Genomic DNA, 15,741 nt, shown 5'->3' with positions numbered 1-15,741 from the left:
ATTATTAATGAAACATTTGTTGTTCAATTATCAGCGAGCGAATACAAATTTTAATTAAAATCCTCCACGTGTGTGTGTGTGTGTATGTCTGTGTATATATTTTTTTTTTCACTATTGGCGGAAATTACAATTTTCGGCACATTGATTAGCTCATTAGGCGCTGATTAAAAATGCAACAATTAAATGAATAACTCCAACAGAAAAAACGGCAATAATATTTTAATTACCAAACGCTCGTTTCTAATTGATAAACTTGATAAAAGCGGCCTTTGCTGCGGTCATAAAATCGCGCAACTCCCATAAATCGAATATCCTTGGCGAATCGCCCATTAATTTACGGCCGAGTACACGCAAAAGGCGCGACGGACTCATTAGCGGCCTGTGCCGCATTAACGAGCTGCGCCGCGTTAAATTCCCTGCGTTTCAGTCAGTTGACTCACTCGGCCAGCTGCAGGTGCAAGGCCTGCCGCGACTGCAGCAATTTGCGCCGAATTTAACAGACAAGCAACATCAACAGCAGCTGCAGGAGTAGCAGCAGCAGGGGCAGGAGCAGCAGCCGTAGCAAACGGCGGAAGCGCAGAAATGCAGCTGTTCAAGTATTTTTTGTGGCCGAAAGCCACAGGAAAAACTCTCTACAGAAATACTCTATAGTAATCCCAACTGCTAAACAAAATTTATATAAGACTTAGATGAGTGAGATTAAAGGGGGAAAAAAAAAGAAAAGAAGTTATTTGTATACCTTAAATAGTATTTATAAAATATTATTGTTAGTAATAGTGCTTTTCAACGATATTAATTTGATGAGAGCTCTATAAAAATATAATTAGATTTTATTATTTATTTATTTATATATTTTTTGAATGAATATATTATACTGAATATCAATTGTTTCTTTAGGTTAAGTTGATTCACGTACAAATTCAACAAAAGCTTGTAAAGTATACCAATTCACAGCTTTTCCATTTGTAGTGCTGATTTTTTAAACAAATATGGAGAGCGAATTGCCATTTTCAAAAGTTATTACATTTTCCAATAGGATGTACAATATATACTTAGATTATTCCTGAGCTCATAGAAACTGACGCTGCTTTAATTTTATGATCAATCGATTATTTATGTAAGAGATTACGGCTATTCCTTCTAGTTTCACTCTGTTCTTTGCATGTGTGTTCCTTCTCAGAGCGCATCGGCTTGATGAGGCTTTGCCTACGCTCGTAGCTCGATCATATGAGTCGATTTCTATCGCTCACCGTTATATCTGCCAATTCCCGTAATTGACTAAATAATTATGAATAGTAATCAGCAGAACAATTGTTTAAAGTAACAGAAACAACTCAGTAGCTCAACAATACGAATTTAAAAGACATTTAAGTCGAGACAAATAATATCAATTCTGTTTTCCTTTTCTGTGTACCTTTATGATGGGATGGCCTTGATGTTGAAGCTTGTAAAGCATTATATATATCTATAAAGGGGCTTGCACTATTCAAGCAAATATAGAATATAACTTAGGAAAGGTAATTTATCAGTGTTGTTACTATATTTATATAAATATACAAATATTTTTAATTAGTTAAGATAGTAAATATGCAATTTTTTTGTAAAGAATATTTTACCTCCATTGGTTTTTAGTTAACAATATTTAAAGAATATCTGCTTTCAATCTGTCTCTTATATTCCCTGCTTTAAGAGTATATACATTATATCTAAGGTAAGATGAGGAAGCTGAAAATTGGAGTTCCTTAAATCCATACCATTAAATGTGGTAAGTATTTATAAGGACTATATGTGCATGCTACAATACAATATATTTCAGTTTTATTGTCTATAGGTATGGCTAATTGTATTTTAAGATATTCGAAATTTATTGTTTATTAAAATTATTACTTTTAATTTATTCAACAACTAAAGCCCCCCAATACCACTCGATACCTTCGCACTTATAGTCGCTGTCTTAGGAGCTGTATCTTTCCAGAGTTTAGTGTATAGAAATCAAAACACGAAACAAGGACTGCCCACATTGTGTCCACTTTTGGGCAGTGGCAACAATGCGCATATCCTGTGCTCGCTGCTCGCTGCCGCTGCTGCTGCTGCTGCAGCTGCACGTTTTTGTCTAATGGCTTCCGGCGCACTCACACACACACACATACACTCTCACACACACGCACACACATAAATCCGCACACACGCACTTCACGCACGACTGCTTAGCGCCGCGAATCTTTGTTTTCTGCAGTAACTGCGCGCATATCCGTTTTCATTTTTTGTCCAATTTTTTGTTGTTTCATTTTTTCTTTTTTTTTGGTTTTTGTTTTTGAGTAGTTGCTGCTGTTGCAGCTTGACTTGTTGTGTGGCGTTGACGGCCTTTCAGATTTTTCCAACTTTTGCACATTGGCATCCGAGTTTTGTTCTTTTTCCAGCTATTGTCCAAGGCTGCCAGGCGGTGTGCCTGCACTTGGACATGGACATGGACTTGGGCCTGGGCATGGGCGTGGGCATGGCCATAGAGTTGAGGTCAAAGTAGCCGCACTCAGCACAGACAATAAGAGTATTTCAAGCTTTTCCCATTTGCGCCGCCTGAAACACTGGCGCCCGGCTTTGTTTTGCAAACTGCATGTGCAGCTCTGTCCATCAGTGTTACAATTAAGCGCAGATGACCGAGGGCCATCACCATGGTGGGCAGCGATGGGCTTCCTTTTGATCTTCGCTTCCTTTTGTAGTTACATTCGGCTTTTATTATTGCTTTTCTTTTGTAGTTGTCGATGTTTTTGCTGTTGTTGTTGCTGATGTTGTTGTTGTTGTTGCTTTCATGAAAGTTTGGTTTTTGAACTTTGCCGGTTGGCTGGCATTTCCAAACTGTCACAGCATGCATTGCAGTTGGACACTTAAAGGTCCAACTGTCTCAAGTGGCCAATGGGAAGCGCCACACAGCAGCAGTTCATATTTGGCCTGGCCTCTAGCAAAGTGTGGGATTAGCTATACCAACAGCTTTATATAATGCTTTTTCAACTCCACCAAATATCTTGCTTTTCATTTCAGGCTATTTTTTATCTGTTTAAATATGTTATTAGGTTTGCCCATAAATTTATTTATTTTTTTTAAATAATTTTTTTATTTAATTAGGTTTTTTTTATTATAATATTTTTTTTTTTTTTTATTATTATTTTTGCTATTTTTATTTATTATTATAATTCATATGCTTTTGCTTTTTTTTGCTACGAGGCTGAAGCGTTTCGGTAAAAAGTTTCGTTACTCTCTCTCCCTCACTCTTACTATTCCTCTCTCTCTCTCTCTCTCTCTCTCTCTCTCTCTCACTCTCTCTCTCTCTCTATCTTCCTATGCGCTCTGTCTCTGTATACGTGATCCTCGACGATCATTTCTTTCCCCTTCTAAGTGAAGAGTTTGCCATGTTCATGCAAAGTGTCTGCGTTTTCATGATTATTTGTGAGATGGGTATGAAACCGTTGATGCGTATTTCGAGTCAAGAATGCCTGTGTGAATGTCTGTGTGCGAACTTATTAACTCATTTACTCAACTCATTAACTGCCACTTCTTCAATTCTTTTTGCTTGGCTGCATATTCTCCCTTAGAAACATATACGAGTTCACTATTTTACTCTACTTAGACTTGGCTTCAATGTCACTCAACACTTTATGAGCATTGTTAATTCGAACACCATTTTTTTCTGGCATTCATGCAGCTCTCTAGTAAGTACTAGTAAGTACCTCTTTACTCTTCTGGCAAGTGGACTTCGAATAGAGTTTGCAGTTTGATATTGTAGCAGGCCAATTGCAATACCTATAGTTTTCTTCTAATATTAATAAGACAGAACAAACAAAAACTTTTTACATAAATTAATAACAATAAAGCCACTCACAGATATGTTATTAATTCACTCCCGTCTAAGGAGATGTTTTACGGAGTTTTTCCTTGGGTATAGCTTACGTACGGCTCATTCAGCAACGCCGCAAATCCAGAGAAAGTAAGATTAGCTGACAGTGTAAAGGCTCTACAGTACATAAGCCACATTACTTATTAATTAAGTTCTAAGAATTTTTGCATATGTTTTGTATATCACATATTTAATACACGTTAGGCAGGTGTGTTTGCCTCGTAGCTTTTAATGGCTTCTGAATGAGTATTAAGCAGTGTGTTAAGCCTGTTTGTTTCACTTTGTCTAGCTGTTTGTTTGCTTATTCAGGTGAAGCTGTAATGCAAGCTGCAGCTAGGAGAGTACCTGCTGTCCACGTCGAGGATGGGACGTCGCGACGTCTGTAAATTACTTAAAATTTATGCATTAAAAAATGGTCGAGGAGCTGTCGCATTTAATCAATTTTATTGCCATGCAGCAATCATAAAAGCAGCAGAGCGATGCTGCTTGCGCCTTTTCCTCTCGTCTCGCTTTCATTTTTTTTCCTTTTTGCTTTTGACAGTCTGCATTATGATTTCCTTTTGTTTTTTATTACGTTTGCTGCTTTTGTTGTTTAAAAATGTAAATTTATACATGGCTTTGCCTTATGGCAGCCAAAAAAAAAAAAAAAGAAAGAGAAGCAGAGAGTGAGAGAGACGGACATTTGCCTGATTTATGCGCCAGTTGATGACGCCTCAATGGAGCGCCAAGCAGAGCCATAATCAATTAGCAAACGCCGGCTTCACGAGTGCCGCTGGCCTTTGTCCTAGAGTCGAGACACTCGTAGACACATTAACTATAAATTCATGTTAATTTACCGCCAAACATGGCTTAGGGCCAGACAAGTGAGGGCCATAAAGCAGCCACCTCACGGCCCGGTTAGGCGGCACGTGCAATTGCATAAGTTTATCAACAATACAAAGAGGAGCAGGAGGAGAGGCCGAAAGAAGTCAGGGAGCCAGATAAGGGGCGTCGAGTGCTTAACGGCCAAGATAAACGGCGCATGGGGCACAAATAATGTCTGGAGATGAAATTAAGCCGCAAAAGTAAATCACAGCACGCGATGCGCACGAAATGTAAATAAGCCAGGAGCAGCTGGAGCAGGAGCAGCAGCAGGAGCAGAAAGAGGCGCAGCTGGAACAGCTCCAGGATGATCACACAATGTTTGCTGATGATGATGATGAGCAGCGCTCAATAATTTAGAGAGCAACTGCAGCACCCACGAGCCACGAGCCAAGAGCCAAGAGCCAAGAGCCAAGAGCCATGAGCCACGAGACCCTGAGCACACCTTGGGCGGGCGCATCACAAATATTTATGAGCCGACACAACAGCCGGCAACAGGCTGGGGCTGGGGCTGGGTAGATTGTAGGTAGCTGAAACTTTAGTGATTATTACTAACGTGGTTACGTGACTGTTTTGGAAAGTGCCGGAAAATGCGGCACACTAACTGCGAAGCAGGAGTCAAAACTGCTCCTGCTGCTGGTGTTGGTGTTGGTGCCGCTGCTGCTGCTGCTACTGGTGTTGCTGCTGCTGTGCCCTCGAGCCATCCAGCCGCTGCTACATTATTAACAAGTTTGTGAACTGGCTCTGATTTCTGATTTCCGTCTGCTGCGCCCGCCATAAAAATAAATCCACTGGCCAGCGAACAAATTTGAGGGCAGCCCATCGGAATTTAAGTCAATTATTTATGAAGTTCGCGCTGGGCCAAGGAATTTAATGTGAAATTGCTGTAAAGTGCCATCAACGCTATCAGCGCGGCATTTAACACTAATTCATAATAAGATGTCGTTGACAGTTAACCCATGCACGTGGCCTGACAATGAAATCCCTCTCGCTCTCCCTCTCTCTCTACCACTCTCTCTCTCTCGCTCTCTCTCTTGGCACTTGTTGTCCTGGCTGTTGTTTAAAGTGACGAAGGCAACCGCCAGCATGTTCAAACTTTTCGCATTCTTTTTTTCTTGGCCTTTTCTAACGCTTGCAAACATTGAACGAGTCTGCAGCTTTGCTTTCTTCTTTTTTTTTTTTTTTTTTTTTGGCTGCTCCTTTTTTTCATTTTTTGGGTTTTTTATTATTTTGTGGTTACTTGGGCTTTGTCCTTTTGGGTTTGTCGCGAACGCTCCACTTATGCTCACTCTGGACGCGTGTTTTATGTTGTCTGTGTCTGTGTCTATGTCGGTGTCTCTGTGTCCGTGTGTCCGTGTGTCCGTGGGCTGCTTCATTTTGGTTAGTTGCTGTCGCCCTCGGCAACCTCTACTAACCGCAGCTATTTTATTTTTTTTTTTCCCCTTTGACTTTTTTTTTTGGTTTTTTTGTACTCTTTGCCAGGCGGAAAGCTGTCATAAGCAGATAAGCTGCTGCAATAAGCCTGAGCTGGGATATATTTGCACTGATTTACGAGATTCATTTTTGCATATGGTAATCGCAAGGGATACGTAGTACGTACCTTGGCCGGGACCAAAGAGCGAACGGCGGATCGTTCAACGAACTTGCAGAAGTTGCGAAAGTGTTGCACAGCTTATGCCCATCAAAGGCACTTGAAATTAACGGCCAAGATATGTGTCTGGCTGGCTAAGAATTTTATTGCAAGTGTAAGTGGGATATTTGAAATACTCTTAAGGATTTAATATGCTAGAAATAATGAATAATGAAAGTGCATTTATTATTCGGTTTCAGTAATGATAATTATCAGGAAAATATTTGAATTTTTCATGAGCCTGGCAAACCTTCTCTCAGAAGGAAAGCTAAACCTCTTGCTGAGCAAATTTAAAATATCGTGCTCTCATATAGAGATGTTGAAGTTGGTTTGTCAAGAGCTCTCTATTGAATAATTGTATCAGAAGAATCAAATTAAGTCTTAAGCTAAAAGTACATATATTTCTTATTATATATCTCTGCCGCTGAAGGCAGCAGAGCGAGAGAGCGCAGTGGGTATTTATGCATATGCAAATGGCATATACTCGATGAGTATAGTCGATTGAGTTGAACGCTGTGACAGTAGACAGAAGTTATTCTCTTCGAAGAGAGGAGTAGTTCAGCAACAATTAACATCTGAGTATGAAACATCCTTCATGGATTTATTTCTATTTTGCATTTGTATATGCTTTTGTAGTTAGATGGTTGAATGTAAAGCTAAACGGCGCTGTTCGTCTATATAAGAATTTTAGCTGAGGTAACATAAATTAAAATACAATGAAGCAATAAGTTAAATACTGTGGGTACATGAGTCTTTTTCGCCTTTTTATGTAGTCGGTGTGGTAAGTTCTTTATGTGATATACCAATGCGAACCTGTAGACTTGTATGTCGTATATAGTCGATTGAATGACAATATATCGATATCTATATCTGAGAAGATCATTTCTTTCATATTAAAGGTTAAAGGGTTAAAGGTAGAGCTAAAGTTAGAGCAAGGACTATAAGTAGGGCTAGGAGTAGAGCTAGGAGTAGGGCTAGGAGTAGGGCTAGAGGAAGGACTTGGGGAAGGTAAGAGCTAAGACTAAGAAAAGGGTTCGAGCTTGGTCTAGAGCTACTGTTGAAGCTCGAGCTAGAGCTAGAGCTTGGCATAGCAATGGAGCTACCTTTCAATAAATATTTATAGAATACTTCAACAGTTGCTTGGGAAATTATCATTTCCGTATTAAATATTATTCAATATTTTTCAATATTTCAATATTAAATGAATTGATCGCTTCAATTGTGCGCTATCTTTGCTGCTGGCTTTATGCTATGTCCCTGATTTTGCCGAAAATTTAGATTTAATACAAAAGCAATTTTGTCATTGTGGAGCGAACCCCTGCCAGTCCCTCGAGCCATAGATAGAAGATAGAAGCTGCTTCGACTGCATGGAGTCGAGCATGAAATTTAATCAACAAAGTGCAGCAGCGCTTTTTTTGTGAGCTCTGCTCAATTTTGTGGCTGTTGTTGTTGTTGCTGTTGTTGCACTGCTTATTGTGGCAAGGAAGCTTAAAATATGTGTCGCCCGCGTGCCCCTTCTTGAATGCGGTACAGCGTGCTCGCAGCCGAAGCGAATATTGTGCAAACATATTTGTTGTACGCCAATTTATTTATTAATTTTGCGCTTTGCTTTTGTTTTTGTTTTGCTGCTGTTGGTTTTTTATGCAGCCAAAGCGCGTTCCGATTTGGCGCCACAATGGAGCTGCTTGCCTTGGCCACGCTGCTGTTTGCCAATTAAATTGGATTAAAAATTCCATTTTCTTACAAAAGCACATATACGAGTCGCTGTTTGTTTGGGCCAAATGCGTCAAACGGGTTGCCGTTTGCCACTTGCCGTTTGCCGAATTGGCCGCTCATTTCATATCCTGGGGCGGCAGCGCCGCCAAATAGCCCGGCTACGTGCTCGGCCTTGCCCAGCATCGCATTCAAATCAAATATCGAGCTGCAAAAATTGGCTATGCGGGCTAATCAAAACTGTGCAAATTGCGTTTTTAGCATGCAGAAAAGCAAACCGGCTGGAGTGAGTGGAGCGAGTGGAGCACCACATGGGACTCGAATGTGAATGATTTTTACATGCCACATGCCGCATGCCGCATGCCACATGTCTTCTGTAGCACTTTCGCTGCTCTTAACAGTTGCATGCGCCTCGGGACTCCTTCATATGCGAAAATTTGTTGGCTCCAAGAAACGCACAGTCGGGTCAGAAAAATGGCTGGCATTGTTGTTGTTGCCAACAATTTTTGCCAAGTGGATGCTCAGGTCTCTCGTGAAGCTCTGGCCATGTGCACAGCACATACACACATCCATATATGTATATATATGTGTGTGTGTGTGTGTGTGTGTGTGAGCTGCGTCGAGTTTTGTTGGTTTTTAATTAACTTTTGGCTGCAGGATACAACATATTGTGAAAATTAACGCTCCCACACACACACACACACCCATATACTTCCTCACATGCACAAATACACGCTGGGGCAAACACAAACAATTGCGTTTGTGTGCGTGTGAAAATTGTTGGGTATTTTGCTGCATGCGCCACACACACACACACACATCCAGACACACACCGCCCCCAGCCTCACGCCCCTTTATGTTGGCAACTGCAGCAAGCTGAAAGGTTAAAGATTGCAAAACAAATCAGGAATCGTTGCAGAAGTTTGCAGCACATTGCGTTCTCGACGGCCCTTTATTAAATGGCCTTATCAAAACATGAGGCGAAATTAGATTTTCTTATATATCCCGAACTCTCCAGCAAATACTGGATAAATGCGAGGCCAATGATGAGGTGCAAGTGGGCATCGGAGCATCCAAAACTCCTGTATTTGCAAATTTCTCAGTTTTCACATGAAAATGTAAATTAAAGATAAATAAAAAGTCTAATACGATGTGAATATGAAATATAGCTATTGTAGCAGATGCTAGTTTGCAATCAGGAATATCATAATAGAGAAAATAACCTACTTTGAGTTGTATTACTTTATCAGGTTTGCATACGGTTCCCCATTGAATTCGAAACAGTTGCAGAACTAGGAAATACCCTGCGCTGTGCAACGAGCTGATGCCTAAGCCCACACATGAAATGTTTCCATCCTTTGCTGTGCTCCAGCCGAAAAAATAAATCGAAATGATATCGATTCTAGTTATCGATTATAGCAAATTGGGATGAGTGATCTAAAAAAAGGTGAAAATTCTTATTTTGCAAAATTTGTGATGTCAAGTGCAAGGAGCATTGTAAACACGATGTCCATGCCTTTATGGTATTCAAGCCCGAAACTAAATGGTCGATATTAAAGAAATCGTAGAAGCTATCGGAAATGGAAAATTGTTACTGAGTATAACAATATATTTATAACAATATATTTATAGCATTTGAAACTGTAAGTCTCTAGCTTATGAGCATCACGATCTGTGCTTTTGCACATACAGACGGACAGACAGGCGGACGGATAAATTGGATCATATTTATTTTATGACGTCAGTCATATCGCTACCTCTTTAAAATACAAACCCACTACAGCTCGCAATCCTATTTCTTAGGATATTACAATCCAAACATACTACTCTGGATGGAAATTGATGCCTGGAATAAATTTAAAATTTTTCTAAAATTTTGCTAGTCGCTGGTAATCAAAACTTTCAGCACACTGCAATGTTCGTGCAACATGCAACAACAACAACAACACGGACAGCCGCAAATGATGCAACAAGCATCCACATCAATTTAACAAAGAGGCGACCAAATGATGAACGACGACACGCGCCTTTGGGCGTCTGGTCATTATTGTGGTTCCACGGTTCGTATGCGCGATTGGAGCTGTATAAAATATTGGAATATACATATAAAAAATTGTGGCAAAAAACAAAAACGGAAAAAAAGTTAAATAAAATATATGAAATCACATTTAATGGGCTCCATATCATACGCTGATTTCCTGCGGTCCTTTAGCTGAAATAGTTTAGTTTGGTGAATTGCTTTTACCACACACACACACACACACACACACACACACACACTGCAAACATCGTTGGCTATTTTCATATTTCATTTCGTTCTCCTATTTTTCTTTTCTTTTTTTTTTCAATTTCATGAAAATTTTTGCAATTTTACATTTTTGTATTTGCGAGCAAACAAAATATTTATATTACTTATTGTTCTTGTTGCGCAGCGGGTTAATTGTTGTTTTCATTTCTATTTTTATTGTGTTGCTTGTTCTTTCTGTTGTTGTTGTTGCTGTTGTTTTTATTTCAACAAAAGTTAATTAATTGAGTTGTGCAAAGTTTTGGCCATAACATAAATTCAAATTTTAGTGCACAGCTGCAAGGGCTTCTTTGTTATACTGTGCATGACCGAGGGTATGCCTCCTGATGAATAAGCTTTGTATTGAATAAAATATTTGACCTTATTGATGATTGAAAATATTGCCAAGAAATGGAAGAAAATAAAGAGTTCTTCCAAGTTCATATGAAGAATTATTTGTAAAACTATACTAAATACTTTACATTTTATATATTAGTTCGACCCTTGCTATGCTCAGCTAACAAAGCTAGCAATGTGCATACATAAATCGCATAATTACATTCAATATTGCAATCTGGATTCAAGAGTCAGCTCACAGCATATTTGACAGCTCTCCTTGCGCAGCTTTTAGCAGCTCGACTTGAGCAGCTTTGCCTGTATATTTATTTGCACAGTGGCTGTTGGTGTTTATAAATTGCATTTACCTTGCCTCTGCAGCTGCACCACCGCACCACTGCACCACTGTAGCTAAACTAAACTGCAACAGCAACTGCAGTCATTCAGGGCCACTTGATTGCCGGCGTTGGGCCATAGATTTGCGCGTCGAAAGTTTAAGGGGCTGTGCTGGGCCACGAATTATGGGCGTTGTGGAAAAAGAGAGTGGAAAAGGAGAGGGGTGCACCGGTTGCGGGGGGCAGCCAGCGCAAGTTCTTCAAATTGCGCAAACAAATTTATGTTAACCACATAATCATTGCGCTAGCTGCAGCAGCGTCAGGTTCACAGGCAATTGGCGAATCGCTCATACGCCACGTGTGCTCAACGAGTGTGTGTGTGTGTGTGTGTGTGTGTGCGTGCGTGAGCGTGTATTTGTTGCAACCGTCGCACTTGCAACTTATCAAGCGGAATCTTTATTTATCGCTTTCAATAAGTTGACGCAAAACGGCTGGCATAGCCGCGCAGATTGAGCGTGGAGCATGGGGCATGGGGCATGAGGCATGAGTCTGAGACTGGGGCACGCAAAGCCCATTAAAGGCATTACGCGGCTGCCATTTTTCTTGAGCCGCGTCTCACGGCTGCCCCCTCCATCAGCTACGTTTTGCCTTTAGCTGTTTTTTCCTGTTGTTCATTCGCTTCTTCTTCTTTTTCTTTTTGCGGCAAATTAAAAACGATAAATTTGCACTGCACATGTGAGGAGTGCAGCAGCAGCAGCAGACACGGCCATAGACAAATCCGTATGCATCAAGCAGCAGCTCGAGCCCCATCCAGGCCCGAGCAATGCTGACAAACTCATTTTAACGGTGCTGCTGCTGCTGCTACTCCTGTGGGGAGGACTCGGCTGCCAGCCAAACAAATAGCCAAATAAAAGCTTTGCTTCGCCAGCTTCTGCTGCTGCTGCTGCTGCTGTTGTTGTTGTTGTTGTTGCAGTTGTAATTCTTATTGTTGCTCTGCTTACAGCATTGGGACCTGGGCCTGTGAAAAGCGCGCGACAAATTTTTAAGTCATGGCTGCACAATAACAATAAAACAAACGACGCGCGCCGCAACAAAATATTCTTGAGCCCCTTTTCGGCTGACCGGAGGCTATCACCACACTAACAACAACAACAACAGCAGCAACAATAATAATAGCAGCGAGAGCAACTGACCGGGCAACCATTGGCCCGGCCCGGTGGCCATGGCCAGTGGTCAACGTACACCGCATACAAGAAATAAATTCGCGACGCTTTTCGACGACAAGTGCCACATAAATTCTAAATGCATTTTCCGGGCTGCCCGGCATGCCGGCCTTCCACATATGCATGTGTATTACACACACACACACACACATGCATTTGACTATATCTATATTGTGGCTTAAGACCCACCCGTTGGTTTTGAGCGCGCCTTTGGTGGCATTTCAATTGCAAAAATGCTGCTGCTGGGAAACAATTGCGACATTTCTCTTCTGGAATTCAAATAAAATAATTTGCGGTTTGCATACGATAAATCAATGGAGTTGTTATTAAAATTGCACTTACATTTGCAGCTGAAAGAATGCAGACCAATTGGTTGAAGCTGACAAGCACCTAATACGGTTTAGCAGGCACTGCTGCTGCCGACCTGAACTGTTGCTGCTCTGTTGCCACCCAGAATTATCGTCAGTCAAGCTGAACTTTAAGGAATTGGAATAAACTTATTCAGGGCACAAGGCACTTGGCTGACAATCGAAACTGCGAAGAAGGTTGAATCAAGCAGAGAGAGTCAGTTCTAAGTAATCATAAATCTTGAATGAAGAGCATAAAATAACATTTATTAACGAAATGGAAATGAAAACAACAAAGAAATAAAACATTTTGGGAGTAAAGAAAAAAATGAGAAAGGGCATACAGAATTTTTAGAATTTAATGCTTATGCAGCCTTCGAAATATCTTAGAGTTTTTACATTCAATTTAATATATATATATATATATATATATATATATATATATATATATATATATATATATATATATATATATATATATATATATATATATATATATATATATATTCATAAAAAATATGAAATATATTTGTATTTTGTGGCGTCTTAAGTTTTACTATTTTCAGAAAACCAATATACCCACAATATATTCTATTTAAATGGGATTATCTTATATCAAAACTAAAAAAAATTGTGGAAGAAATTCAAGATGTGGTAAATCATGAAATTTAATTAATCCTAAGCTCATATGCTATATAATATAATGTTATATGTGTTAAATATTGTTTTAATAGTTTTAAGATATATATATTAAAGATCCCCACTCACATTCAGAAAACTCACACCGCATAGAATCTATTCCCAAGGATGATTTGATAATTCCTCTATTTGGCTTTAGACAGCGCGCAAATATTGATATATAAAAGCATGGCTCATGGGCACAGATTTAGGAAAAGCCCTAAACCAATACACATGCACATACATATATATATATATACATATATATATATATATATATGTGTATATATGTTTAAAAAAGTAACCCAAATGCGTTGCCAACAATGCAATAACAACATAAAGCGCTACAACAAAAAAAAAAAAAAAAAAAAAAAAAAAAGGAAACATGGGGGCAAACAAGGCAATTACAAAGTGCCAAAATGGCACAAGCCATAACAGCGACGATTGCTGCCTGCTGGCCGCCGCCGCTCCCCGCCAACTCATGCCCACATACCCCTTGGCTTGACAATGCCAAAAACAAATAGCCAAAGCTATTTCCATGTATTTATCCATGGTCGATGGTCGGTTCACATATGCATGCCCGGCGATCCCAAGGACCCCCGAATGCTGCTGCGGCTTTGCAACTGGCAAACTGTCATCAATTTGGCTTGTATGTGTGTGAGAGTGCGTGTGTGTGTGTGTGTGGCGTTTTGCCAATGGCCATATTGTCAATATGTATTGAAACTCACTCAAGCTATTAATGCTGAAAGCTTTTACGGCCACTTCAGGCAGCCGGCAGGAGGCAGCAAGCAGGAGGCGGCATGGGAACTGGGTGACCGCAGGCGGCAGCAGCTGGTGTCAAATTCAAAAGTGGCTTGCTTTATATATTTTCGTTATTTTATTTGTATTATTTTTTTTGTGGATGCAACTAGCAAAACCCTTAGCCAAAATATAAACATGAACTTTCGATTTGAAATATGAGCCATGCGCATATATTTCATGAGGTGCGATAGCGAGCGTGGAGTGGACTTCAATCTTAAAGTCTGTCTGGCAGAGAGCAAAGTTGTTAGACGCACGAATTTGTAGATAAGAGCCAAAACGACAGGATCTGTCTGCACAGGACGCACAGCTGGACAAAGTGTGCGGAAAAACTACGTTTAGCGGCGCGGCCAGACATGCAAAGCGGACCCAGGGCGGAGAGAGAGAGAGAGAGAGAGAGAGAGTGGGAGTGGGACAATCGTCGGGCAGGTCTACAATTGCGAACTTAACGTGTCAATGGCAATTTCATGGCGGCCAATAGGCAGAGGGGCGGGGCAGAGCGGCCAACAGCTGAATACACAGAGTCTCACAGAGCCAGCGATAAAGGCCACGAATTGAAAGCAAATTGTTGGGGCTAGCCAAGTGTCTGGGAAAAGTTCTTCAAAAAGTTTCACTTTAACTTGAACAATTGACTTTTTTTTCTGTGATCCCAATGATTGCTGTTGCTGGTTGTCCTATGCCCGCGGCCACACCCGCACCCACACCCGCACCCACTTGACTTGCGGCTAAAGGCAAGCGGTTCCAACTGCTTCAACAATTTTTATATATATATATCTACATCTTAGCACAATTGAAACATGGCAGCGTTTCTTGGTATTGAAAGGTTTGCAGTCAAGTTATTGTTATTGTTATGGGTCTTGTTGCTATTGTTGTTGGTGTTGGCGTTGTTGGTTGTTGTTGTAGCAAATCGACGTCTTCAACACCAAAGAAAAAGACAGAGACAGTGAGAGAGCGAGAGAGAGAGAGAGAGAGGGGGAGAGAGATACGATTGCTGCTCATGAAACTGTAAGCGCAAAAGTTTGCTTTACTTTTGTGTCACGCTCAGCTGCCTGCCCTCGCCTCCTGCCAGCAGGCTGCAGCGGGCTGATGATGGCAAGGAAACCGAAGGGAAAATTGAAAATGCTCATAATTTGGCTGTAAAAGATTTCAATCGTGAATCGTGAAAGTTTACGCTGCTGCTCCGAGTTTATTTCTACTGATTTTACAATTGATTTTAATATAGATGCCGACAAGCACAAAGAGATAGCACAAGCAGCGAGAGAAACCTGAAAGAAGGGACGCAGAAAGAAATTTGGGAATGTTTAAGTGGCAAAAAGTTGTAAATATCTTGCCGATTCAATCGTGCAACTAATTGAAATTTGCTAATGAAATTGTTGGGAAAATACAAATTAATTCTTTTATTTATTTCTATTTTCATTTTCTTTTCAGACGAATTCTTGGAAGGACTTGACTTTTTAAATTTCTGTAACTTGTTGACATAGAGAATTATTATTATGGACAAGGACATCGTAGAAAACCTAATGAGTAATTTACTTTAAATTGTTTGCTTTCTGTGAGAAATAAATACATTAAAATATATATAAATTAAGAAAGTATAAATCCAATTGTAAATTAATATATTAATAAGATATCATACTCAAGCTG

This window comes from Drosophila arizonae, chromosome 2 (genome assembly GCF_054131065.1).
Source record: "Drosophila arizonae isolate 15081-1271.41 chromosome 2, UAZ_ARI_1.0, whole genome shotgun sequence".
Classification (NCBI taxonomy): Eukaryota; Metazoa; Arthropoda; class Insecta; order Diptera; family Drosophilidae; genus Drosophila; species Drosophila arizonae.
Note: the sequence above shows the minus strand (reverse complement) of the source record.